This window comes from Chlorocebus sabaeus, chromosome 24 (assembly GCF_047675955.1).
Source record: "Chlorocebus sabaeus isolate Y175 chromosome 24, mChlSab1.0.hap1, whole genome shotgun sequence".
NCBI lineage: Eukaryota > Metazoa > Chordata > Mammalia > Primates > Cercopithecidae > Chlorocebus > Chlorocebus sabaeus.
This window is the reverse complement of record NC_132927.1, coordinates 1,278,534-1,304,411: the sequence shown is the minus strand read 5'-3', so window position 1 is coordinate 1,304,411 and position 25,878 is coordinate 1,278,534. Positions and strand designations below refer to the sequence as shown.

At 42.4% G+C, this 25,878-nt stretch overlaps 1 protein-coding gene across 2 annotated transcripts in view; it reads left to right on the top strand.

Moving 5' to 3' along the window:
- Nucleotides 1-5,615: 5,615 nt before the first annotated feature.
- STXBP6 (syntaxin binding protein 6) overlaps nt 5,616-25,878 on the top strand; it is a 255,205-nt gene continuing 234,942 nt past the window's right edge. The window contains exon 1 of one of the 2 annotated variants that reach the window (XM_007986356.3): nt 5,616-5,879. The gene's annotated coding sequence lies outside the window, so the exon portion shown is untranslated. The remainder of the gene's footprint in view (nt 5,880-25,878) is intronic. The other variant, XM_073010863.1, reaches the window with a different exon arrangement.

Below are 25,878 nucleotides of genomic sequence, written 5' to 3'. Positions count from 1 at the left end.
GGGGTTGGCGACAGGTCAAACTTAAAGACCCTTAAGATTCCTTCCAACCTTTACAACATCTTCCCACCATAGTGCCTTTGTACATGCTATTTTCTCTGCCTGAAATTCTCCCTTTGCTTTTTCATTTTTTTTTTTTTTTTTTTTTTGCCTGTTTAACTACTTCAGATTTATCCTGCAGAACTTAGCTTAACCATTATTTCTTCAAAACAGTCTTCTTTTCCTTTGTTCTGTTCACTCTTTCTACTACACACTTTTTTTTTTTTTTTGACAGAGTCGCACTCTATCACCCAGAATGGAGTACAGTGGCACGATCTCGGCTCACTGCAACCTCCGCCTCCCAGGTTCAAGCGATTCACCTGCCTCAGCCTCCCAAGTAGCTGGTATTACAAGCATGTGCCACCACGCCCAGCTAATTTTTGTATTTTTAGTAGAGATGGGGTTTTACCATGTTGCTCAGGCTGGTCTCAAATTCCTGACCTCAGGTGATCCACCCACCCTGGCCTCTCAAAGTGCTGGGATTATAGGCATGAACCACTGTGCCCAACCTCTACTACACACTTTTAAAAGCGCAATGTATCTTTTGATTGTGTAACTTATCACAGATGCAATTTTAAATTTATGTGTGTGTTCTAAATATCAGATTCCTTATCTCTAAAATGAACGATTTGTCTCCTGTCACCGATGACTCAACTGAATGATAACAAATTGTAACTGTTATTTGTTGATTGGCTCTTGCCTCTGTGCTAGGTGTTTGGTGAGGTAATTAAAGATCCTTAAGACTTGTTCCCGTCACTCAAGGAACTAATAATCTGATTGAAAGGGGGTCACTAAGAAATATAAAATGATTACAGAGCAACCAAGTTCAGGATGTAACCACATCTTTTGCAAGAAAAAAATTGCTTTATTTTGTTTTTTCTAAGGAACTATCTCTCCTTCTAATCTATGTCTCATTTATAAACACTGGCATATGAAAGCTGATGCAGTTTCGGTAATGAAGTAATACAATTAGAAAAGTGGAAAGAAGCTTGGAGAACAATGGAAAACCAATAAAGGTGAGAAGAAAGAAATGAGAACCACAGTTTGCCATGTCTCTCAGAAATGTTCCATCTTATAGTGAACGATAGTGGGCCAAAGCTCACCAAATTTGATATCGGTAGTCAATATTTACCTTGACTCTTAAAAGCAGAGCAGAGGAGGAACTATATGCTTAGTAAATTAGAGATAAAATGTTGACCGTGTCAACTCAGTCAAAAAAGAAGGTGGACTCCAGTTATAGACAGCTAGAACCCTTAAAGGATGAAACTACAGACCAAGGCTAATTGTATAGGAAACAGAATAAGGTCCCAAATATAAGCTCCATAAGCCCATCTGAATTTCAAAGGTCTCCCAGATCCCATCATACCAATGTTACCAGAAGTGACACATTTCATTCACAATTTACAAATGGCACATACGTGCAGTAGGTGCAGACCTCTCCCTAGTCTGGAGGTGCTCAGTGCTACTGGCAAGACAGCCACTGTGAAAGTCAAAATGAAATACTAAACTTTAAAATAATCCATCTTTTTATATTAAAAGGGTGAGAAGAAATTATAAAATGTAGAAAAATGAACCAAATATTCCCGCTCCTCAATATATTATTTCTGCCCCTCACTCCCAGGATTCTTTCTCTAGTCATTTTTCAAACTCCAAAATTTTCTTATGGAAATGTTCATTTGAGTCTATAAGATACTCTTAAAATTGCATATGTCTTTAGAAGGGCTGATAGTCTTGCACACGAGTGTGAATTAATTTAATCAAGTTATTTTACTTAGTTCCAACTTGCAGCATACTAAATGAATGCTGATTGTTAAGAATATAGAGCAAAGACAAGCTGATTGAGATAGAAAAAGGCCAGACAGAATGAGGACAATAGGTGCATGAAAAAGGATTTCAGGAGAATATTGGAGAAGTAAGGTACAAAAAGAGCAGAAAGGAAAATAATTATTATTTTCACCTATCTCAAGACCCAGAAAGGCTGGTGCTATACCCTTCAAGAGAGGAAGAGAAATTTCTTTCTTTTTCTTGACCTTGTTGAACAGAATAGGCCCAGCTCCTAGGACCAGATGCGAATCTGGTACCATTACAAACTCCAAACATTAAATAGGTTTTTTGGAACTAGCTTAGTGACACAGCTCTTAGAGGAAAATGTGATATTCTAAAAAACTGAAAGGAAGTCCTCTTACAGCTCTAGAACAAGGACTAACTTTGAGGAATATAATCAAGATGGAACATTTGAAATTTCCAATATTTTAGAAACTATGACTAATAAAAATGGCAGTTTCATATGGTTCAACCCAAAAGTTAATAAGCTGATGACTCCCTAAATGTCTTATCTGAAATTACATCATCAGAATGAAGAATCTGAAAAGCTACTTGCTATACCATGTAGCAGAAAAAGAAGTTTAAATATAGACTTTACTAGTCTTGAAGACATACTGTGATTGATGATGCATAAGAGATGCTGTTCCAAATAGTCACATTATAATGCCCAATTCCCGATCAAGCCCTCTGTGTCCATGTCAATTTATTCCATTTGTTATTTAGACAGCACTTCCTTCAACAGCTGTAGGGAACTAAGACATCTATATCCATGGGTGTTTTAGGTTGAGGTTGACAGTGGGCATTATGGGTTTCAGGGCAACTTTAGGTGAACTCAGATTTTCCTTGTATCATTTAATGTGATTAACATTCACACGGAGGTTTTTGCCACGTGATCTGGCATCCTTACAACCATGAGTTTACTTATGACACAGGGAAGATCGCATTTAGGTTTTCCTTTTCTTTATCAGAATAGCAATTTAAAAGCCTCTAACTTAACATCTAGATAAACTGTAAGGTCTTTTTCAGTTCTATCATGTCATGATCAGATTTTATGGAAAAGAAAATAACTATGCTTGCTCTCACATGCATAGGGTATTTCTATAACTATATGGAAGAAACAGGCAACATTAGTCTTTCTTGAGGAGGGAAACTTGCTTTTTCCTGTACTGAGCTTTTGTGCACTGAACTTTTTTTTAAATACCATGTATTGTTTGCTAACAAGAATTAAAAATACAATTTAAAATGTAAGCAAAGCATTTTACTTGTTAAAGTACAGAACCCCTCCCTGTATAAATGTTTAGTTCCTGTTCTTCTTGTTCTTCTTTATGACCTTACCATTATTGTGATTTAAAAAAAATTATAACAATTCCTAGGCACTGTGGGAGGTGAAACAGAGATGCAGAAGATTTTGATGATGGAAATTGCTATTTATTTTGCAAATATTTGTAACTCCTTGTTATGTGACACATCCAGGGCTAGGTACTTCCTCCTTTACATGACTTCTGGAAGGCTTCTTGTGTAAACATTCAAGCTTTTTTTTTTTCTCTTTGAGAGGTCTGCATGCTTAAAATGCTTCCCATAGATAAGCAGTGGTTTGTTCTCCATGAATGGAGCAACAGATTAGGCTACCTGCAGGGAGAATCATCTCCCACACTAAGGTAGGTCCCAGGTGTTTGAGGCAGACACTACCATGATGAACAGTACATGAGTTAGAGACCACTTTGTACAGAGGGGGAGAGTCCTCTTGACTAGATCTGCAATATTGAGAACAAAAAGATGCAAGTGAAGATAAAAAGGGAAGGTAGTGGAGGGAGGAGATGACTGGCAATAGAAGCTAGTACAGTAATATCTTACTTCACAGAATTATTGAGTTACCGAAAAGCTGATTCCAAAGTTTTGTAAATATCGTCCCAACACATTAGAAAGGCTTGCTAAATTAAAGAAGCTTGCTACTTAGAACAACTTTTGCCAAGCAAAAAGGTCCTTATTTCAATTCAGATTTTACACAGATGATGTGTAGATAAGAACTCTCAACATTTTCAAAGCCCTTAGACATATATTTCTTTGGATTCTCACATAAACGCCATGAGAATTGTTTTCCATTCCACAGATGAGGAAAGTGCAGCTTAGAGGTTGAGCCACTTGCCCATGGAAGCCTGGTGGGGAAATGGCTGAGGTTTAGATCAGGACCCCAGTGCTCTACTCGTTGGCACTAAGGTAGCCCCATGTCATGTCTCTACAGAGATAGGCAGAGCACAATAAACTTACTTTATTGGACAATTTTCTCTGATTTTCATAAAACTGGAGCTGCCAAATGGGGATACCTAGGGTATCATAAAACTGATACCCTGTCCATCTTCCCAGAGTTCAGTTTGGATTGTCTCTTCCCTCAGTATCTCTGCTATCTCCATATAGTCTACAAATAAAGTGCAGGAGCCACACACTGGCAGTCAGGACTTCTGCCTGAGGCCCCATCTACAGCTCAAACCCTCCTTCCCATTTCACTATGCTAATGCTTACCCCTTGCACTCCAACCAAGCAGGTCTGTGTACCCACCATCTAACACCCCAACAGGGCCAGGCTAGGGTGAGGTGAGTCACAGCATTGAAAAGTTCACCAAAGAACTCAGTAATTAAGGTTAATATTTTAACGGAATATTTCAAAAAATCAAAATTAATATCAAAAATGCATGATGAAAAATATCAAAATTTTAAATAAAGACAGGGTCAGTTTAGGGTTTTTTCCTATTGCTTCAGGCTCAAAAGTGCCTTCCGGGACACTGTTACCGGCCCTGCAGTGACTCCCCACTCAGATACTTTTACTAATGATGTTTCCCAAAAGTTAGTTCTTACAACCGCTTTCTACATTAGTAACCTCTTTCTTTTTGAACGCTCCAGCATTTAAGTGTAACTGTACTGTCAGGAAAACCCATTTCCCCTAGTAACTAGTAGTACTTTGAAGATATTCTGAATCATCTTGGATCCTTTCCAGCACTTTCCCAAATCACAGTGAGCACTCAGCACCACTTCGCTAAAAGAATGCAGAATCACAATGCTCAAATCACTGTATGGGGGGTTCAGCAGGGAGGGGACGCAGATACGTTTTGTTTAGTGCAGGGTGTTTTGAGAAAATTGAATTTATCAAGATTTTAAAAATCAGGATATTGTACATCAATACACTCCATTTCTAGAAAAATCAGAAAATCTAGCAACACTAGGTCTAATTCTTGCCCGATAGCAACGGACACTGAGAGCAGAAAAGCGGCCCTGCCTTCGGAGCTCTCTCTAGTTCGCCTCCTCCCAGTTACAGTGCCTGTCAGGCCCCATTAGCTCTTTGAGTTTGCTACCCTAAGAATAAAGAAAAGAGCGCACAGGATAAAAATCCATCGGCTGGTTCTATTCGTTTTTTCCTGGAGAGAAAAAAATGTTTCCTGGTAGTCCTTTCGAATACAGTCTCACAGAGAAGCTCACAGAAGCAGCCCTCCTTTCTAGCCCACAAACTTCCCACAAGCTATGAAAGTCGCACCGGCTCTTGCGCCCAGACCAGTCTCTCCTGGGTCTTTGGCTCTGGGACCCCGTCCCTACATTGGCCTTTCAATTCCTCCGCCACCTCTGTGCTCCCGAGCCTGCGGCGGGTCCCGGCCCCCAGCTGCTGCTCTTTGCCCCGGGCCAGGGCGCTCGGGCTCGCCCACGGCGGCACTGAGCATGCTCAGAGGCGGCGGCGGGGGCAGGTTTGCTTCGCAGGCGCTCGCACTCGGCGGCGGGCGGGCGCGCGGCTGCAGCTGGAGCTCCAGCGCCCGGAGTTGGAGTTGCCGGGAGTTTCCCCCCCACCCCTCCCTTTTCGCGCGCGGCAGCAGGAGCCGGCGCGGGAGCCGCGAGCGGCGGCTAACCAGCACCCGGGCCGGCTAAGCCTTGTCCGGAGCCCGGAGCCCCGCGCGGGGCAGCCCCCCGGGGAGGAGCCTCGTGCGCTGGGACGCGTGCCGCGCACTGGCACGGCTGGGGCGCGAGCCAGGCTGCACGGTAGGACCGGGGCGAGGGGAACCGCGCGGTCAGGGCGGAGGCCAAGCGAGGGAGATGCGGTTGCAGCCACCAGGGCTGTTGGGGCACCTGGCGCTCCGTCCGAGGCGGGTGACTGTGAGGCCGGGGGAGTAGACAGGCGCCCAGAGAGATTCTTCCAAGTTGGCGGGTGGCGGGAGAGGGGGCCGCGCGCCCCGGCGCAGCTGCTTTGTGCGCGCAGAGAGGGACTCGTGTGCCTGGTTCTTTCCAACCCTGGGACCCGTTGTGCGGGCAGTACTGGGCAAGCCACGGAATGGAGTGATTTCCTCCGAGAAAGTTGAGGATGGAGCCTTTCTTTCAGCACTGTCCCCGCGATGGGATGGGCCCCGAGAATGCCGCCCCGAGATTCCCAGTGTGGGGGAACTCGGGGTCGCTGCGCCCCTAGCTTCAGCGCAGAAATCCGCGAATCACTCCGATCTTCGCGAACTCTGGCATCTTCTAGGAAAATCATTACTGCCAAAATTGAGGCGAGCTTTTCTGGCGGGCACGGCACCCTGCCCTCAGGGCGCTGGCACTGGGTGATGCCCCCTTTCCGATCTCAGACTCGGTCAAGGGCGCCAGGTTCCGAATTCGCGCTTGCGGTGCACGTCGGCATCGAGCCTCGCCAACACCGCTGGGCAACGTGTCTGGAGTAGGTGGGTGGCTCGATTTTCCCTCCAGCCTTTCCTCAGGTTAATAACACCCCGCCACCTCACCACCCCACCCGGTTCATCTTCGCAGAGACAGGACCTGCAGGTAGAGAATTTGGAAAGACATACTGTTCCGTAGGAGAAAGTCCCCGGTGTGTATCTGCCTTTGATTCTGGCCCGAGGATTTCATAACGAACCCTCTCCCCTTCCTATTACGCTGCCCTAGGGACTGGGTGGGAGAGGATAGGGTCGGTGGGTCCGCAGGGACTTCCACCTCATTCCACCCTCTCCTAAAACTGCAGTCTGGGCGACCCCAGGACCCTGGAACTGGCATTGTACGGATTGTAAGGGTGTGGAAGATGCCGACGAATTTTTCCTGGCTCCACTTTTTTCACTTCTTGTGTTGAGTTTTGGGGTTTTGCCTGCACACTAGTCAGAGCTGCGCTGTCATAACCCTGGGGGTGGAGGAGCTTCAGCCGAGGCTGTGAGCCGCTGTTCGCCTCAGAGGCTGCTAGTGGGAATCGGTCCAGAAATGATTATGCAGGCTAGAAATATGCCTCTCTTTTTCTTCTTTTTTGGCTGAACACCTTGGCTGTTGGGTTTGTGTGTTAAGTTCTTAAAGGGACACCCTCACACTGCTCAAGTGCCAGGATTTAGGGGCTCACCATTTCTGCTGCCCGTTTTTCTCTTTGCTTTTTCTTTGAGTGTAGTCTGCTTTGGGGCAGATTTGTAGACATGGGAATCACATAGTGTGGATACACTACGCCGTTCTAGATTCAGACAGACTTGAGGTCAAGTTTTAGCTTTACAGCTGATGACAGTGCTGATGGACAAATGATTAGCCACTCTGAACTTCAGTTTTCTCTTCTGTCAAATGGAGATAATCGTGGCCTTACCTCCCTCCATTGCAGGGTTGTTGTAAACTCAGATGAGATAATGGAAATGAAAAGTGCTAAGAAAACTTTAAAGCACCATTCTGGTCTTAGATATTGTCGCTGTGCTCTTTACTCAGTTGTTTTGAATGAGCTAATTCTTAATTATAACAAGACATCTAAGTCTTCTCTTTATCCAGTCCTTTCCAAGTGGTTTAGTTGCTTGGGCCTTTGGAAACATCTGTTTACCCTTTTTCTTTCTCTATCCTCAAATCCATCTCTTTTTATTTGAAGATTTGGAGCTCCAGTCCTTATATTTATCTGAGAAAGGCAGCATGATGTGGATTAGGAGATGACTGGGGTGGCATTATCAACATTCACGGTCCTGGGCCCCAGAATTGGCACAGTTAGAAAGAAAGGCCTTAGTTTGAAACTCAAGGCTGATGAAGAAGTCAGCAGATCCTGGGATGGAGCTCTGACTTGACCTCTAATAGTGACCTTGAACTAAGGACTCAACTCCTAATCTGTGAAATCAGTCTATGAAGATTAAAAGCCAATATCAATTGAAGGTAAGAACAGGTGAGATTATCACTCAGTTAAATAGGATTCACACAGGCTCCTGAGCCACCGCAGGTGCAGCATCTTCCCTAATCTTAGGGCAATGGTTCTCACACTTGAAGATAATCATCTGGAGGGCTTGTTAAACCACAGGTTGTTGGGCTATACTGCCAGAGTCTCTGATTCTCTAGGTCTAGAGTGGAGGCCCAAGAATTTGCATTTCTGTCTAGTTCCAGATGATGCTAATGCTGCTACAGACCATGCCTATAGAATCACTAACTTATGGGGTGGGAGATAGTAAGAGAGATGAAGTTTGTTGTGAAATGCCATTATTTTACTAGCTCATATACAGAGACAAGGTTTCTTTGGGGGTATGTTGGGAAGTCTCTTTAGGCATTTTATATTGCAATGCTTGTGCCACTTACCATTATCTAGGTTTAATAATTCTGATTGCTCTTTAAATGGATGAATTTTACAAAGAGGTAGGATTCCCCCTTCTTTACATACTATAAAATATGTAGTCTCAGGTTTTAGATCACCCTTGGGTACTGCCAGATTGGTGACCTTTATAATTTATAAAATCCAAAAACTACCCTATTTCCTTTTTTGGATAAACCTCAGACATTTGTGGAAAGGAGGTTATGTACAGTTCTGACAGCTTGAACCTTAAGGTTGGAGGACAGAATAGATCACCTAGGGAACAAGTTTAAGAAGAATTTGCAGTAGTGTCTTTTCTGAATGGACAGCTTACCCAGGCCCTTGAGGGAGCATGAAGTACACTCCACAACAAATGTCCCACGGTGGTTAGGCCTTTCATTCCTTCTGGAGAATGGTGGTGGCACTGGCAGTGGCTGAGACCCTCTCTCGGTCTCTCAGAGGGTAGAAGGCTGGCTTTCAGGGGCAGCTGATCAGTATTAGTGTGGTGTCCTGTGTAACCTAGCTTGTAATCAAGCACTGTTGGGACTTAACCCAGTCTTAAGCTCTTTTCCTTTTCCCCCACGCCATAGTCCTGTGCTGAGAGCTCACCATGACTTCCTATGACCTAGACTGTGGCCTTGAATTTTGACTGCTTTGCATCAGAGAGGCTGTGGGAACCTGCTTGAGTCAGGAGGGTTCCTGCAATAACATCCTAAGGAAGAAATAAAGTTTACGTAATGTAGCGCCCAAATGAACTAGGTATAAGAGGAGGTCGGTCAGCGCTTTAACTAGTTCTGTGTTGCTATGCCAAATGGGATCCCAGCTCACTGTCATGCTTTATCTCAGCTGTCCATTTGTGCTTTGTTTTAGTTTTAAAATGATTAGCACTAGAGAAACCTATCAGTAAATCAGAAACCTTTAAAAAACTCAAGTGTGCACTTAGTGTTTTAGTAGATAAAACTTCAAGGCCCAAACCTGTCTTCCTGACAGCAATCAGCACTTGGTGAAGGAACAGCCTTCTGGTTGTCATTCTTAAGATTCATTAGCTAATTTAAATGGTTTTTCCCACTTAGTAGGGAACATTTCTATTTTAAAATTCCTTCCCATAACCTGATGTTTATATTTTGGGTGTTACCCCTGCTTTTTGCTGCTGGGATTTTTTCCAGTGTGAGGGCAGCCTCTTATCACCATTGTTCACTTTTCTCAGTACGTGATATCTTTGCTCCCTTTAATAAGTCTGTTGTGAGACAGTCATTATGACACTTTATTTCTTTTTGGTCGTTAGGACTGTTATTACTGAGTCACAGAGAGTCAAGGGCCCATTCCTAGAACATTATTCTCAATGTTCCTAGAGGGTGCTTTTAAACTGAAACACTAGTTGTACTGCACTAGCTCATTTCTAAGATACATTCTTTTTCTGATTTCAGAAGTCCAGTTGGATCTTAAAAATTAAGAACACATTTAGGCCAGGCACAGTGGCTAACACCTGTAATCCTAGCACTTTGGGAGGCCAAGGCAGGTGGATCATCTGAGGTCAGGAGTTCAAGAGCCTGACCAACATGGTGAAACCCCGTCTCTACGAAAAATACAAAAACAAATTTGCTGGATGTAGTGGCGGGCACCTGTAATCCCAGCTACTTGGGAGGCTGAGGCAAGAGAATTGCTTGAATCTGGGAGACGGAGGTTGCATTTAGCTGAGATTGCACTATTGTACTCCAGCCTGGGCAACAAGAGTGAATCTCCTTCTCAAAAAAAACAAAAATTATAAACTCATTTAATGTATAGTTTTTTTCTCTTTTTCTGTAACCTGATATGTTAGTGTAGTGCCTATTAATTGAAGGCATCCTCAAACAAAGCAAATTTAGTTCCTTATTCTGATAGAAAATATGGTTTCTACTCAATTCTGTCCAGCTGATAGAATTGCTGAGCAGTTAGCTCAGCAGTTCCGAGAATATGTTGGTAAAATGCTGTTGGGGTGGGTGTTAATCGGTGTGCTCTTATAAAGGGCAAATCCATTTGGGAAGCACTGCCTATTATTTTTTTCCTCTTGTAGAGATTCTCAACATGGGCATCATTATATCAAAGACTATGAGAAGTACTATAGTTAACTATATCAACAACAAAAACTTGGTTACATTTATTCAAGTCAGCGTTTCCCAGAATACAGAATGTTTCTGAGGTTATATATGTATCTTTCAGGACTCCATTACTGAATTATCACAAACCACAATTTTAATATGTGGTTTAATATTGACATTCATTAAGTGGCTATTAGTTAATGAACTCTGTAAGTGGTTACTTATTTTTTATTTCAGAGTAGAGAAGAACATTTTAAGCTGTGGTCACTAAGAAAGTCTCCACCAAGGGGCTGGACTGCGATAATATAAATAGTGGGTAGCACTCTTCTAGGGATAAGGGACATTTTAGGTTGGAGGGATAATGAAGCAGGAGTAAAGATTTGCATTTGTGCCTGCATATAAATAATTTTCAGAGCATACAAGAAAATGGATTGTGCCCAGCACAGTGTGAGATTTACTGAATCTGCAGTGGTGGTCAAAGAACCTACTAAGGCCAGGCTTGGTGGCTCATGCCTGTAATGCCAACAGGTCAAGGCTGCAGTGAGCCCTGATCATGCCACTGCACTCCGGCCTGGGCAACAGAGTAATACCCTGTCCCCAACAAAACAAAACAAAAAGTTTTTTGATTCTGTACATTCATTGAAATAGCAGACGAGTCATAGAGAGGACTGGACAGCTAGTTGCAGGAGTGGAGATGCAACACTCAGGATGAAAGCAGGCAGGGGTGCCTGGAACTGAAGTGGGGCATGTAAGTGTCCCTGTGCCATTAGTCATTAGGGGGATGCAAATCAAAACCACAGTGAGATGCCACTTCATACCCACCAGGATGGCCAGGTGGAGAATGTGGAGAAATTGGAACCCTCCTACATCAGATTACTAGTGAATATGTAAAATGGAACAGCCACTTGGGAAAAGGGGTTGGCAGTTCCTCAAAATGTTAAACATTGGCTACCTAATGACCAGTTCCCCTGCAAGATAGATGCACAAGAGAACTGAAAACATGTTCATGAAAATATGAATATTCATAACAGCCTTATTCCTTTTTTTTTTTTTTTTTTTGAGACAGAATCTCGTTCTATCTCCCAGGCTAGAGTGCAGTGGCATATTTTCTCCTCACTGCAGGCTCGACCTCCCAGGCTCAAGCGATCCTCCCACCTTGGCTTCTCTAGTAGCTGGGACTACAGGCATATGCCACCACCTCTGGTTAATTTTCTTATTTTTTGTAGAGACAGAGTTTTACCGTGTTGCCCAGGCTGATCTCGAACTCCTGGGCTCAAGCAAACCACCTGCTTTGACCTCTGGGATTACAGGCATGAGGCACTGTGCCTGGCCAGCAGTCTTATTCTTAATCCATAGGCTGATGAATGGATAAAGAAAATGTGGTACATCCATGCAAGGAAAACTATTCAAACATAGAAAGGAACAAAATGTTGATTCATGCTACAATATTGATGGACCTTGAAAACATGCTATGTGAAAGAAGCCAGATACAGATAACCATGTATTGCATGATTCCATTATGAAGTGTACGGAATAGGAAAATCCACAGTGACAGAAGTAAATTAGTGGTTGCCAGGGGTTGGAAGAGGGAGAAATGGGGCGAGACTGTTGATGGGTCTGAGGTTTCTTTTTGGGATGATGAAAACCTTCAGGAATTAGATAGGGTGATGATGGCACAATTTTGCAAATACACTGAAAACTACTGAGTTGCACACTTTAAAAGGTGAATTTTATGGTGTATGAATTATTAAATTTTTAAAAATAGGAAGAAGGTGGTTGGATCCGAAGGAGAGTTTAAAAAAAAAAAAGGTGAGACAACTCCAGAAATAGGGCTTCAGTTTCAGGTTAAATTTTCTGCTATTGGGAAAAAATACCTGGATTATTCCTTTCTCTTTGTTTGTCTTTGGCTTTCTAGAATGCTCTTGTTACTCTCTCATTAGAAAGTTTACTACCTGAATTAAAAGGGTTTTGTTCCAAGTTGCTCCTGTGTCAGTGGGATCGTTTTCATGGCAAGTGCCTTGCCATCTTCATATCTGAGTGTGTTTCTGGATTTTACTCCAGAGACAAATTCCATATTCAGGCTTCCTTGTTGTGATCCACCAGAGGGCATGCTGACTCTGCAGTTTCAGTTTAGCTTCCCCCTGGAGATCTGACTGTGATAGACATTTTAGTGTCATCATCTAATTTGTTTGTAGAACTCTGTCAAGACTGCCTTCTCCCTCTTTAAAAAAAAAAAAAAAATCTCTGTGTTCAAAGAGGGTTCATGTGGTGCTCAGCATTACATGAACATCAACGTATTTGGGTCCAAGAGGCATTGTACTAAATGAGGTTTAACACCACTGGAGCTGACACCGTTGCCCCTGGGGTAGACATTCTTCTGTCTATCAGTGTGGTGCCACAGTGCCTCTTGAGAGTTTGTTAGAATGCTGATTCTGATTCAGTAGGTCTGGGATGGGGCCTGAGATTCTGCACTTGTAACAAGCTCTCACTGATGCAGATGCTGCTGTTGAGTGGATCATACTTTGAGTAGAAGCTGATACAGTATAGAGAAGATGGCTTCAGAATGGGACAGGGCTGAGTGAGAAACATAGCTCCACCATTAACATGTGTGGGACCTTGGGCAAGTTAATTAACATCTGCACCACAGTTTCTTATCTGTACGATCAAAGTAAGACTGAGCAGGTAGAAATATGCCTAGCATCATGTGCCTGAAATGCTAAATGTTCTCGACCTTCTCCTGCCCACAAAGGTTAAGAATTCTATGGTGAGGAGTAAGGAACAAAATACATGACTGTGATTCTCCCACCTGGAGCCTGTACCCCTTGCCCCTACCAGCCTCTGCTTCCTTTGTTGCTTTTGGGACTGGCACTAATCCCTGCTGGCTTGCCTTCTTATGGGATTGGCATGAGGACATTATGAGCTGTACGATGAAGCACCTCTGTAAAGTATATGCTGTTACTCTACAGTGCTGACTTGGGAAATTATATCCTCATAGTTTACCCAAGGTGAGTTGGTGGCTTGTTAAATGTGTTCTGTTTCTGTTTCCTTTATCATCATTTGAAGTAGAAGGAAACAGGAGATTGTGTTTACATTTCAACTAAGTTGATGGATCCTCTTAACTTTCTTCTGGGAAACAATACATACACATAGTTTTTAAGAATTAAACTAACAAAGCCACAAGTGCTATAAATCAAACTAGTTTCCAGTCTTCATAGCCTGATGTTTGCTGGTTTCCTAAGGGTAGTAATTGTACCGTTTGAGACCCTGTTCCACCTCTTGTTTGACGCTTTCGTGGCTTGTCAGGTTTGAGTCTTTAAGGCCTGATGACTTTGAAGAAAATGAGATTGTTTACTTTGTTACAATGCCAGGACAGAGCATTTGAACTGATGTTGCATCGACATCAGGTAATCAAAGATAAGATATTTGGGTTGAAGCCTAATACACTAGGCTTCACTGGGACTCACTGGCCTTCCAGAAGGTAGAGGTGGCCGTATCATTTGGAAGTGAGAATTATCTGATTCCTCTGGCAGGTGAATATCTGTGCTGCAGACTAGTCACCTTCCATAATCGCTATCTGGTAACTAAGCTTGGTCAGATAGGTCATGTATCAGTGAGCTGTTTTTTGTTTGTAGACTGCCTAGAAATATATTGACTTGTACAGTCTAAGCTGAAAGCCAGTAGTAACTAGTGGTTGAGAAGTTAATATTATTCTTGAAAAATTTAATCTACCCTGTCATTAAATAGCAATAAGGAAGCAGTCCTGCTGCTGAGAAGGAGCTGGGAATATGAAGTTGGGTGTTCCCGTAGCAAGTCGTTTTAAGATTAAATACTTATGCACTATAACAATACGTATTTTTTATTTTTATTTGTATTATTTGAGATGGAGTTTTGCTCTTGTTGCCCAGGCTGGAGTGGAGTGGCATGATCCCAGGCTCACTCCGCCTCCTGGGTTCAAGAGATTCTTCTGCCTCAGACTCCTGAGTAGCTGGGATTGCAGGTGTTCACCACCACTGCCTGGCTGATTTTTTGTATTTTTAGTAGAGACCAGATTTCACCATGTTGGCCAGGCTGGCCTCGAACTCCTGACCTCAGGTGATCCACCCACCTTGGCCTCCCAGAGTGCTGGGATTACAGGTGTGAGCCACCGCCCCGGCCTTTTTTCTTTTTCTTTTCTTTCTTTCTTTCTTTCTTTCTTTTTTTTTTTTTTTTTTTTTTTTTTAAGATGAATCTCACTCTGTCCCCCAGGCTGGAGAGCAGTGGCGCAATCTCGGCTCACTGCAAACTCCGCTCCCGGGATCGAGCAATTCTCCTGCCTTAGCCTCCTGAGTAACTGGGACTACAGGTGCATGCAACCATGCCTGGCTAATTTTTGTATTTTTAGTAGAGATGGGGTTTCACCATGTTGGCCAGGCTGGTCTCGAACTCTTGACCTGAGGTGATCCACCCGCCTCGGCCTCCCAAAGTGCTGGGATTACAGGCATGAGCCACTGTGCCTGGCCCCTTTTTTTCTTTTTAAACTGTTTACCTCGAATATAGGAAGTTGGCACTTATATAAGGAGCTCAAAGCTAATAAAGTAGACATTTTTCCCAATTTCACTACTGAGAAATGAGACTTCAGATCCTTTTATGACATTGCCAACCACATACTTGCTGGTCTATCTGATAGCTAATTTTAAAAATGGAACAGGAATCTTGAGCTCAGACATCGTCTTTAGGGACAGCCTTTGCTCTCAATCCTCACTAGATTGTGAACTCTTTCAAAAACAAGGATCTTCATTTTTGTATCCCAGAGGATACAAACTATGCATGTCTGTCATACGGTAAAGAATCAATAAACATATGTTGAGCTGCTTTTCTTCTGTGATTCCCCTTCACTATCTAGTCTATTATTTTTTGTTTCTTTATCAGGGAGAAACCAATGCCATGTCTTAAAAATAATAAATTTTTATTTAACACTACCTATACATTATCATATGCTAACATAATACACAGTTCTAAGCACTTTACAAATATCAATTCCTTTAATCCTGCAACACACTCTCAGAGGTAGGTACTGTTACTTATCCCTATTTTACACTTGAAAAGACTAAAATAGAGAAAGGTGAAGTGACTTCTGTCTAAGGTCCTGCAGTACTATGTAGCAGCCTCAGTAGACTTTAGCTCTCAAATATTACCCTCTTATCCTGAGTCGCAGAGAAATGAGATCAGACATGCCTTTCCATCTTCAATTCTAACCACCTCCCTTGTCCTCTATCTCCTTTCTGACCATCCCCAAGTTCCAGAAGAATGTAACTTGAGTTTGGAAAATATAGTTACAGGTGTAAGACATGGCTCATTCATATGGCCCCAGGCTGGGAGTGAGGCCGTTCACACAGGAGCCATTTAGGATGACCTGTGTGACCTTTGCAAGGCTGTGACTTCTAGCCCTAGGCCTCTGAGTTTGTCAGGTCACCATATGCCCCAGGTCGGTGCCTCTAAACCTTTATGTAGATGTGATCACCTGGGTATCCTGTTAAGATGCAGATTCTGATTCACTGGGTCTGGGGTGGGTCCTGGGATTCTGCATTTCTGACAGCATTCCAAGAAATGAAGAGGGCTAATCCTTGGACCAAGGCTGTAGAGGAGCCGAGTCTGTATGGGTCCAACCCTAGTATTCCAAGCACCTTCTTGCTTGAATAAGGCCTAATTCCTAACCTGGGACCCAGAGAGAGACATAAGATATCCAGAGAGATATGCACCAAGAAACTGCAATTTATACAAAGACAGAAAGCCGCAGAAGACAGAATGAGAGAGAAACTGAGTAAAAGAAACATATGCCTCCAAAATGAAGACTGTGCCTCATTTCCACATGTGAACTGAAAAGCTCTCCACTTTCGATGTAAAAGCTTGCTATAGAGCAGCCCTGGTAATAGAACTACCAGAAGTATAATAACTTCCTGTTTGAGTTGAAATGAAAATTCATAAAGAATCTATGCTACTAACCCCCTAATTTATACAAAAGAATTCCTAATACAAAAGAATACTTTTGTATTCTTTTACGTTGTATTTTGTATTTTATGTTGGACTTCTTTTAAAAACTTTTGTATTTATTTTTAATTGAAAAATAATTGTGTATATTTATTGTAGTACAACATGATGTTTTGATATATGTATTTGTTGTAGAATGTCTAAGGCTAGTTAACATATGTATTACCTCCCATACTTATCATTTATTTGTGGTGAGAACATTTAAAATCTACTCTGTTAGCAGTTTTTAAGTATACAATACACTATTGTCAACTATAATCATGGTGTTGTACAGTAGGTCTAAATGTATTCACTTCTCCTACCTAACTGAAAATTCGTATCTTTTGACCAACATCTCCCTGGTCCCTCCATCTCCTCCCCTGGTAACTACCATTATTATTAATTATTATTATTTTTAAACTTTTAGGTTCGAGGGTACACATATAGGTTTTTTATATAGATAAACACAAGTCATGGAACTATGTTGTACAGATTATTTTGTTGTCCAGATGCTAAGCCTAGTGGCCAATAGTTATTTTTTCTGCTCTTCCTCCTCCTGCCTTCTGCCTTCAAGTTGGCCCAATGTCTGTAGTTCCTTCTTTGTAACAACCATTCTAATCTCTGCTTCTAAGGGTTCCTGTGTCTGACTTCTTTCCCTTGATTTTGTGAGATTCATCCACATTGTGTATGCAGCAGTAGTTTATTTATTTTCATTCTTGGATAGTATTCCTTTGTGTGAACATAAATTGCTGATGGCAGATGTTTGAATTGTTTCCAGTTTTTGAGTATTATGAATAATGTTCTTGTGAACATTTATGTGCATGTCTTTTGATGAACATGGGTTTGCTTTTCTGATTGTGGGTGTGTGTCTACAACTGCTAATTTGTAAGATGTGAATATGTTCAGCTTTAGTGAGTACAGACAGTTCTCCAGTGTGGCTCTTCACACTCCTATCAGGTATGAATAAGAGTTCCATCGTTCCACATTCGTGCCAACGCTTAGTTTGATAAGTCATTTTCATTTTAGCCATTCTGATGTTTGTATGGGGATCTATCATTATGATTTTAGTTTATCTTTCTCTTATCACCATTTGAAGTTTCGTATCTTTCTGTGCCTCTCATTTATGTTTCAGCTGTGTATGTGAGTGTGCATGTGTGTGTTGGTATTTTTAAAAACACAATGAAAGTTCCACAGAACATTTATAAAAAGTCTTGAAATCTATAGTCATGGGGTTTACCGGTCACTGATATCTGATTTTATCCTCAAATGTTTCTGGGGAAGGAGGATATGAAGTGGTATATAGAGGTATAAAACCCTTTAGCAAGGAAACTTGCTGAAGAGTTGGAGCCAGAGTAGATGGCCCAGGGCAATTGTAAAGTTAGAGACCACTTGAAAACTTAAAACCATTTAATCCCCAGATGAGTTTGCCTTTTGTAGAAGTCTCTCTGGAAGATAGTAAACCACCTTAAAAAGTATTGCTGAAAACATTTTTTGGAATTGCTCTAAGCATATATACTTTTGAATACTTTAGGTGCTTTTAAAATGTCCTTGGAGCATGTACAGTGATTTTGGGAAGTAGCAAGACTTCTCAGAGTCCAGTCCCACTGGAAGGAAGGACTGATGCCATGGGTGACAAACAAACAAAAAACCCTAAGCGTTATTTATAAGACTTGCCTGTAAAGAAATGCAACTTCCTTTCTTGAGTGAAGACTGAAGACATTAGCAGGCAGGAAGAAGGTGCCACTTGAATGATGTCTTTTAATCTGTTTTGAGTATTCTCATTATACAGATGAAAAGTCAGGTTTAGAGAGCAAAAGAGAACATGATTTAAAAGTCAAACCTTACTGTCTTGCCTTTTCCTTTCCCTACCCTGCCTTTCCTCTGACAAGTGTTGGAGGAATTAACACAACTCTGTTGCATCCAGAAAAACATGTGCTGATCGTGAAGTTCTGGTTTCCACTCCTGCCCTATTTCAGAGTCCCAGGAGCTCTCTGGACCTCTGTCAAATGGGATTCTGTGGAGACAGGAGTCCTAGGTGGCCTGTGTCAGGCGTCAGGACACTCCTGTTTCCCAAACCTGGTTCCTGCGGTCCTGCTGTTCTTGGGAACTCTTCAGGGCCTTTCAGGGTCCTACCACATTCTGCCAGGACTGTCTTACCTGTAGGCCTTGCTGTGTCTGCTCCTTTTTCTTCCCGACTGGCAAACAGCTACCCAGAAAATACTTTCAAGACATGCTGACGAATAATGTCACTGTTGGAAATTATATTCCTTGTAAAAAAATACATCTTTTTCTGGGTGGATACTTACATAAAATCTGATCAGTAGAAGAAGGGTATAGCTGATTCCTTTTTTTTTGAAATGGAGTCTTGCTCTGTCGCCCAGGCTGGAGTGCTGTTGTGTGATCTTGGCTCACTGCAAGCTCCACCTCCTGGGTTCACACCATTCTCCTGCCTCAGCCTCCTGAGTAGCTGGGACTACAGGTGCCTGCTACCACATCCAGCTGATTTTTTTTGTATTTTTTAGTAGAGACAGGGTTTCACCATTTTAGCCAGGATGGTATTGATCTCCTGACCTCACGATCTGCCCGCCTCGGCCTCCCAGAGTGTTGGGATTACAGGCGTGAGCCACCGTGCCCGACCAGCTGATTTCTTTAATGTTCATTTATTCCTGAACTTAAAAGAAAGTCTCCTATTCGTTTTCCCCCAGCCCCAGTGGGTTAATGTTCTTTGGTGTGCAGTAAAGACTTTCAGAAATTTTTCCTGAAAAGAATGCCCTGGGCGGGTAGCTTTCAGATAGACAGTGAGGCATTTGGCCTCCCCAAGGGCCCAGAAGAAAGACACATGTGCTTGACCATCCCAGAAACCTGTTCTCAGCCTTTCTGGATCATGGACCCCACCACACTAGCCCTCTTCCACTGACACTAGGAATGTTGTCTACAAGCTGAGGATGTAGAAAGCTGCAATCCACAACCTGTGTGTGTATGTGTGTGTGTGTGTGTGTGTGTGTGTGTGTGTGTGTATATATATATTTTAGATGGAGTCTCGCTCTGTCACCCAGGCTGGAGTGTAGTGGCACAATCTCAGCTCACTGTAACCTCCACCTCCTGGGTCCAAGTGTTTTCCCGCCTCAGCCTCCTGAGTAGCTGGGATTATAGGCACACACCACCACGCCCAGCTACTTTTTGTATTTTTGTATTTTTAGTAGAGACGGTGTTTCACCATGTTGTCTGGGTTGGTCTCGAACTCCTGACCTCAGGTGATCTGCCCACCTCAGCCTCCCAAAGTGCTGGGGAGGCTGAGGTGGCTGTTTTTCTGGCTCAAAGTAGTAGCAGAAAAACCTCTGTGTTTCTCCTGAGACTACATAATAGAATGCTTTCTTCATTTGGTAGTTTCCTTATTTTTAACACCTATAATCCTCCATAGTCTTGGTTTTTACTGCAGAGTACTTAGTCATGGGTAACCAGATAGCTTAATTTCCTATACAGATTATAATTTTATTTTGTTCATTTTCACATACTTTTCCCTAGATAAAATGAGGTAACTGAGAAAAAAAAAATTCTGAGGACATTTTAATGAAAACTTCCTCTGGTAAGATATTCTTTTTTTTTTTTTTTTTTTTTTTTTTTTTTTTTTTTTTTTTTTGAGGCGGAGTCTCGCTCTGTCGTCCAGGCTGGAGTGCAGTGGCCAGATCTCGGCTTACTGCAAGCTCCGCCTCCCGGGTTTACGCCATTCTCCTGTCTCAGCCTCCCGAGTAGCTGGGACTACAGGCGCCCGCCACCGCGCCCAGCTAGTTTTTTGTATTTTTTTAGTAGAGACGGGGTTTCACTGTGTTAGCCAGGATGGTCTCGATCTCCTGACCTCGTGATCCGCCCGTCTTGGCCTCCCAAAGTGCTGGGATTACAGGCTTGAGCCACCGCGCCCGGCAAGATATTCATTTTTATGCCACATTTAATTCCTATAAAGAATTCCAGGTGTTACCAAGAAGCAGTTGAACACAGTGGCTGTGAATATCTGGCCATCTAAACTCATTTTCTTATCAGATTATATTAGCCTATACATGTGTGTAGGTTGTTCATGTCAGATCTGGACTTGGCTGGTGGACATTTGAACTTACTTTCTGCCAAAAGAAAGAAACGTATAAATGGTGCTTTGTACTTTGAATTTCATGGTGTACTGAGTAGACACAAAATATACATTGTGACAGGAGGAGTAAAGGACCGCCCACATCCTTATTTTTTGAGTGGGTGTAGCTAATGATTAGTTCCTGGATATGTAACTAGGATGTAGGTCAGGTCCCATTGTCATCTGCAGCAGAGGTGCAGTAAACACTGCCTCCCTGTAGACGGCTGTGTTATCTCACAGGTACAACTGTCTAAAGTTCTTTTTATGAGAACTTTTTTTTTTTTTTTTTTTTTGAGACGGAGTCTCACTCTTATCACCCAGGCTGGAGTGCAGTGGTGTGATCTCGGCTCACTGCAAACTCCGCCTCCTGGATTCAAGTGATTCTCCTGCCTCAGCCTCCCGAGTAGCTGGGATTACAGGTGCACACTCCCAGGCCCAGCTAATTTTTGTATTTGTAGTAGAGATGGGGTTTCCCCATGTTGGCCAGGCAGGTCTCAAACTCCTGACTTCAGGTGATCTGCCCGCCTTGGCCTCCCAAAGTGCTAGGATTACAGGTGTGAGCCACCACACCCGGCCAAGAGGTTTTCTAAGAAGTTTTTAATAAGCTTCTTGGTTTAGGAATAAGGAGCTCACTTCAGTGAATACCTGAGACTTCCTCTATGTGATATTGATTAAAATATTAATTAATAGCTGTACATATGTAGTGTGCTGGGCACTGTGCTAAGGACATTTTGTGGATTCTTTCAAGTCTCTTAAGTAGGTGCTGTTACTAGCCCTATTTTCAGTCAGAAACCAAAGCTCAGAGAAGTTGTCCTTTGGTCCCAGGGTCACACGTCCCATCCATGTGACTCCCAAGTTCAGGTTCTTGACCACCACACTATGCTGTACTGAGGCAGTGCGTTACTAGAGGGAATGGTCACAATCTGGGGCCATTCTTGAGAAACTGGATTTCAAAAGAAAGAAGATCAGACATTTATTAATAAGACTCTGCATTTTAAATACGCTCAGCTTAGGTGAGGGATGGGGAAATTGTAGTAAATTTTGAGAAGAAACTGGGTTTTGAAGGAGAGAAATGCCATTGACGTTTAAAGGAGGAAAAGATGCTCAGCTTCGTGTAAGGATGATGACCTACATCGTGGAAAGGCTTCCACAGAGGGATATGGTTCTTGTCTGGGGGTGTTAGGGGGCAAGGTTACCTGGAACAACTATTTCAGTAGGTTCAGTTGGTTTTTCTCTGAATAAGTGTTTGGGTATTATTACCGGTACCTCCTTCCCCTGCCTTTATCAAAAGCAAACATACAGGGCCAAGCTTCTTTGCAGCACTCTACTTCTTTCCTTGTCATTTCATGTCCAGGCTTAAAACAGGAGAAAGGACAAAGATATTATAGTTTCTCTCCCCTTCCTCACATAGATGCTGTATCATAGTGCTATTTTGGGGTGAAAAGACCCCAGGAAATTCCTGGCTTAAAATCCTGCAGGGCCATATACCGACATTTTCTCAGGCACCTTTTTCATTTTCTTTTGTATTAAACTTAGACCTTTGTCTTTTCATTCAGAGAGTCTACTGTGTGTAACCGATTTTCATGGTGAGCAAAATCAGACAAGGTTTCTGCTTTTATAGAGTTTCTTTTTTAAAGAAGCTAAACTAATTGCATAAAATGTTACATGACAACTGTTCTAAGTGCTCCAGGGGGGTACATGTTTGAGGGAATTTGGCCTAGTCAAATAAATTAGGGCAGTTTCCTAAGGAAGTGATGATGAGCTGAGATCTGAAGGATGAGTAGAGTTAAAGAGGGAGGGGGAGGGCTGGGCACAGTGGCTCACGCCTGTAATCCCAACACTTTGGGAGGCCAAGATGGGCAGATCATGAGGTCAGGAGATGGAGACCATCCTGACTAACATGGTGAAACCCCGTCTCTACTTAAAAAAAAAAATACAAAAATACAAAAAAATTAGCCGGGCGCGGTGGCGGGTGCCTGTAGTCCCAGCTACTCAGGAGGCTGAGGCAGGAGAATGGCATGAATCCGGGAGGTGGAGCTTGCAGGGAGCCGAGATGGCACCACTGCACTGCAGCCTGGACAACAGAGCGAGACTCCATCTCAAAAAAAAAAAAAAAAATAGAGGGAGGGAGATGGCATTTTGGAGGTGATGGAATGTGCAAAGGCCCTGAGGTAGAAAAGACCTTGGTATGAGCAAAGGGCAGAAGGCCCCTATGGCTGGAAGTGGAGGATAATGGGTGTGAGACAGTATTTTCTCAAGAGTCACCAGTGTTCCTAATATGAATTTGAAGTGATTAGGTTGACAAGATTCATGTTTGTTTCAGTAAAGGAAATGGATGAATTGATTTGTAGAAGTCCAAGAGAAGATATAGTGGACCAGTTTAGAAGTTTTTCCAGTAGTCTAGGAAGAAATGATGGTAGTCTGACCAGAGTGGTAAAGATGGAGCAAACTGGGTGGAGGTATGGAGAAATAGAAAGAAGTGATGTGACTGGATGTGGTGTTGGGTTGGAAGTACAGGGTGAGAAACAGGGAGATGCCAGAATTGGCTCTTCAGTCTCTAGCTTGCATGACTGTGTGATGGTTGTGTCATTGCATGGACAGTCATGCCTCCCCAGGTAGACTATAGTCAAGGTCTTTTTCCAATTGAAGTTTGAATCCTCGTAGTATTACTTGTAATAGCCACTCAGTACCTTTTGTTTGATGGATTAGACTAGGAGGAGTTTCTTTAGAAAAGTGGTATGTGTGCTTGATGGGAAACAGCAGTCAGTGTACCAGTGAATGTGGCTGGGGCAAGAGAAAAGATCCTTAGTTGTAATAGAACCTCCAATGCATTTCATCATATAGAGATGTGCCTTCAATTTTCAGGAAGCATTCACAAGTTATTTTGAACTTCTCAGCACTTAGAAATGTGTCTTTTTCCCTTTATGCTACACTCAACCCTTCTGATCCTCCTTTTATCCATCTGTATGATGAGCCTAGTAACACTAACCTTCTGGGGTGTCTGTGAGGGTTATGTATTTAATAACTTTGTGAAATGTGAAGGATTTTACATTAATCGAGGGACTCAGTGAATCTGTGCTTATGTTCTCCTGTCGTCCTCCCCACCACTAGTGGGAGCTGCTGCTCAGAGGGCACAGGCCCTGTAGTGACAGTTGGCTCTTGGTAGGTGAGCCTTCCCCCAGAGTGAGTGCTGGTGCTTAAGTCAATGTCTGTGTTTCTTTTTTCCGTAAAGTGACTGAGTCAGTGGACTGAGTCAGTGGATGAGTTTTTGGTTCATGTGACTGAGGACTGGGGGAGAGACGAGTAAAAGATAGGTTAGGTCTAGTTTCTTTTTTAGTTGAGATTGTTTTACATTTCAGGTCTTGGGGTGCTCAAGGCAAGTCGCAACCCCAGGGCTGTGTGTGGGCTGAGGACAAATGATGTCTTGATCTTGATCCTCTGACTTGAGCAATGTCAGATGATGGAACTCACCACCAACCTTAAAACCAGAGAGAAGCTAGTTCCAGTGTGGTGATTGTCCTGGGGATCAGTACAATCTGATCTGATGCAGTGCTTTCTCTCTGCGGAATAGAATGCCTTCGTGGTGTTGGAGACCATGCGCAAAGTGGCTGGTCAGTCTTTTTTCCTCCTGTGTGCCTCTGTTGTCTTTATCAAGGTTTTATATTTCACGCCTCTTTATTTTTTTCCATCTCTGTCACTTCAAACATTCTGTCTTCCTGTCTGTATTTCTTTCTGTATTTACCACAATATTTCTTTTTCGTTTCTTTTTTTTTTTTTTTTTTTTTTTTTTTTTTTTTTGAGATGGAGTCTCGCTCTATCGCCCAGGCTGGAGTGCAGTGGCGCGATCTCGGCTCACTGCAAGCTCCGCCTCCCGGGTTCACGCCATTCTCCTGTCTCAGCCTCCTGAGTAGCTGGGACTACAGGCGCCCGCCACCTCGCCCAGCTAATTTTTTTGTATTTTAGTAGAGACGGGGTTTCACCATGTTAGCCAGAATGGTCTCGATCTCTTGACCTCATGATCTGCCCGCCTCGGCCTCCCAAAGTGCTGGGATTACAGGCGTGAGCCACCGTGCCGGCCTACCGCATTTCTTCTGTATTTTCCACTCTCCACCTTCTCTTGGAATTCAGTGATATTATTGTTCATTTCTTCCTTTAGTCGGAAGCAGGGCATTTCTTAGGCTGTTCATTGGGGTCCAAGAGTGACCTCGGAGTATTTCTGCTCTGCTGTGCTGGTCTGTTGTCCTAAACATGCTGTTGATAAACATGCTACTGTCTTAAAATAACTAGAGATGATGGGCAATAATAGCATGTGCCAAATTGTCTTCATTTGTCCTGTGCATTAGGATATATAAAACTGAGCAAAAAAAAAAAAAAAAAAAAAAAAAATTGCTTGGGAGATACATACAGCCATTCTTCAAAAATATTTCTTACCACTCATTTTGTAAGTTTGCATTTGTGTAACAATAAAAGTTTATGCTAATGCTAAGATGATTAAAGCCAATTTATTATCCTCTATCTTTGTTTTCTTTGATGTTTTAAAAAGCTTTTGTTTTTTAGTTGAAACAGAGGAGTCGTCTGTCTCTAGAAATAATCTATTCTATGTATATCGCAATATCAATTGTTTTTGAGCAGGAAAAGTCTTTGGATATCTAACCCCTTTGTCATCTCTTCCTCCTGTACTCTCATCTTTCTGCCTGCCTCTGTTTTGCAGGTGAGAAAACTGAGGCAGTACAGTTCTACCATAAATCCGTAGTAAACTCAGGATTCTTAATTCCAATCTCTTGATTCTTCAGCTCATTGTGATTTTCTAGAACTTAAAATATTTCTAATACATTTCATATTAAAGCCTATTTTTCAGTTTAAGGTCATTCTCTCTTAGAAGTTGTTTTCTTGCTTTTTCTTAACCAAAGGTTTAATTGATTCAGTACAAGGGTATAACCAAGTGATGGCTTTGTCTTGTTCTAAAATCAATGTAAAGATGTATAGGTCTATAAATATTTACAGAATTTGGCAATATTGCGTGTATGAATAAATAATTTTGATGTGTACCAATATTTTATGTCTGGTCTGGTCTGGACAAATTTCCACTAGCAAGAGATTGAATTTGTGTTGAAACATACTGTCCTTTCTTAACTTGGTTTTTATGAGAGGTGAATTCTGGAATTTGTGATTTTTTTTCCTTTTCATTCTGAGTTTGTAAAGGAAATTAGGATGTGTCTAATTGGTTATTAAATAGAGTGTTAGGAAATTTCCATAACAGTTAATTTAAGTCTACCTTAATTA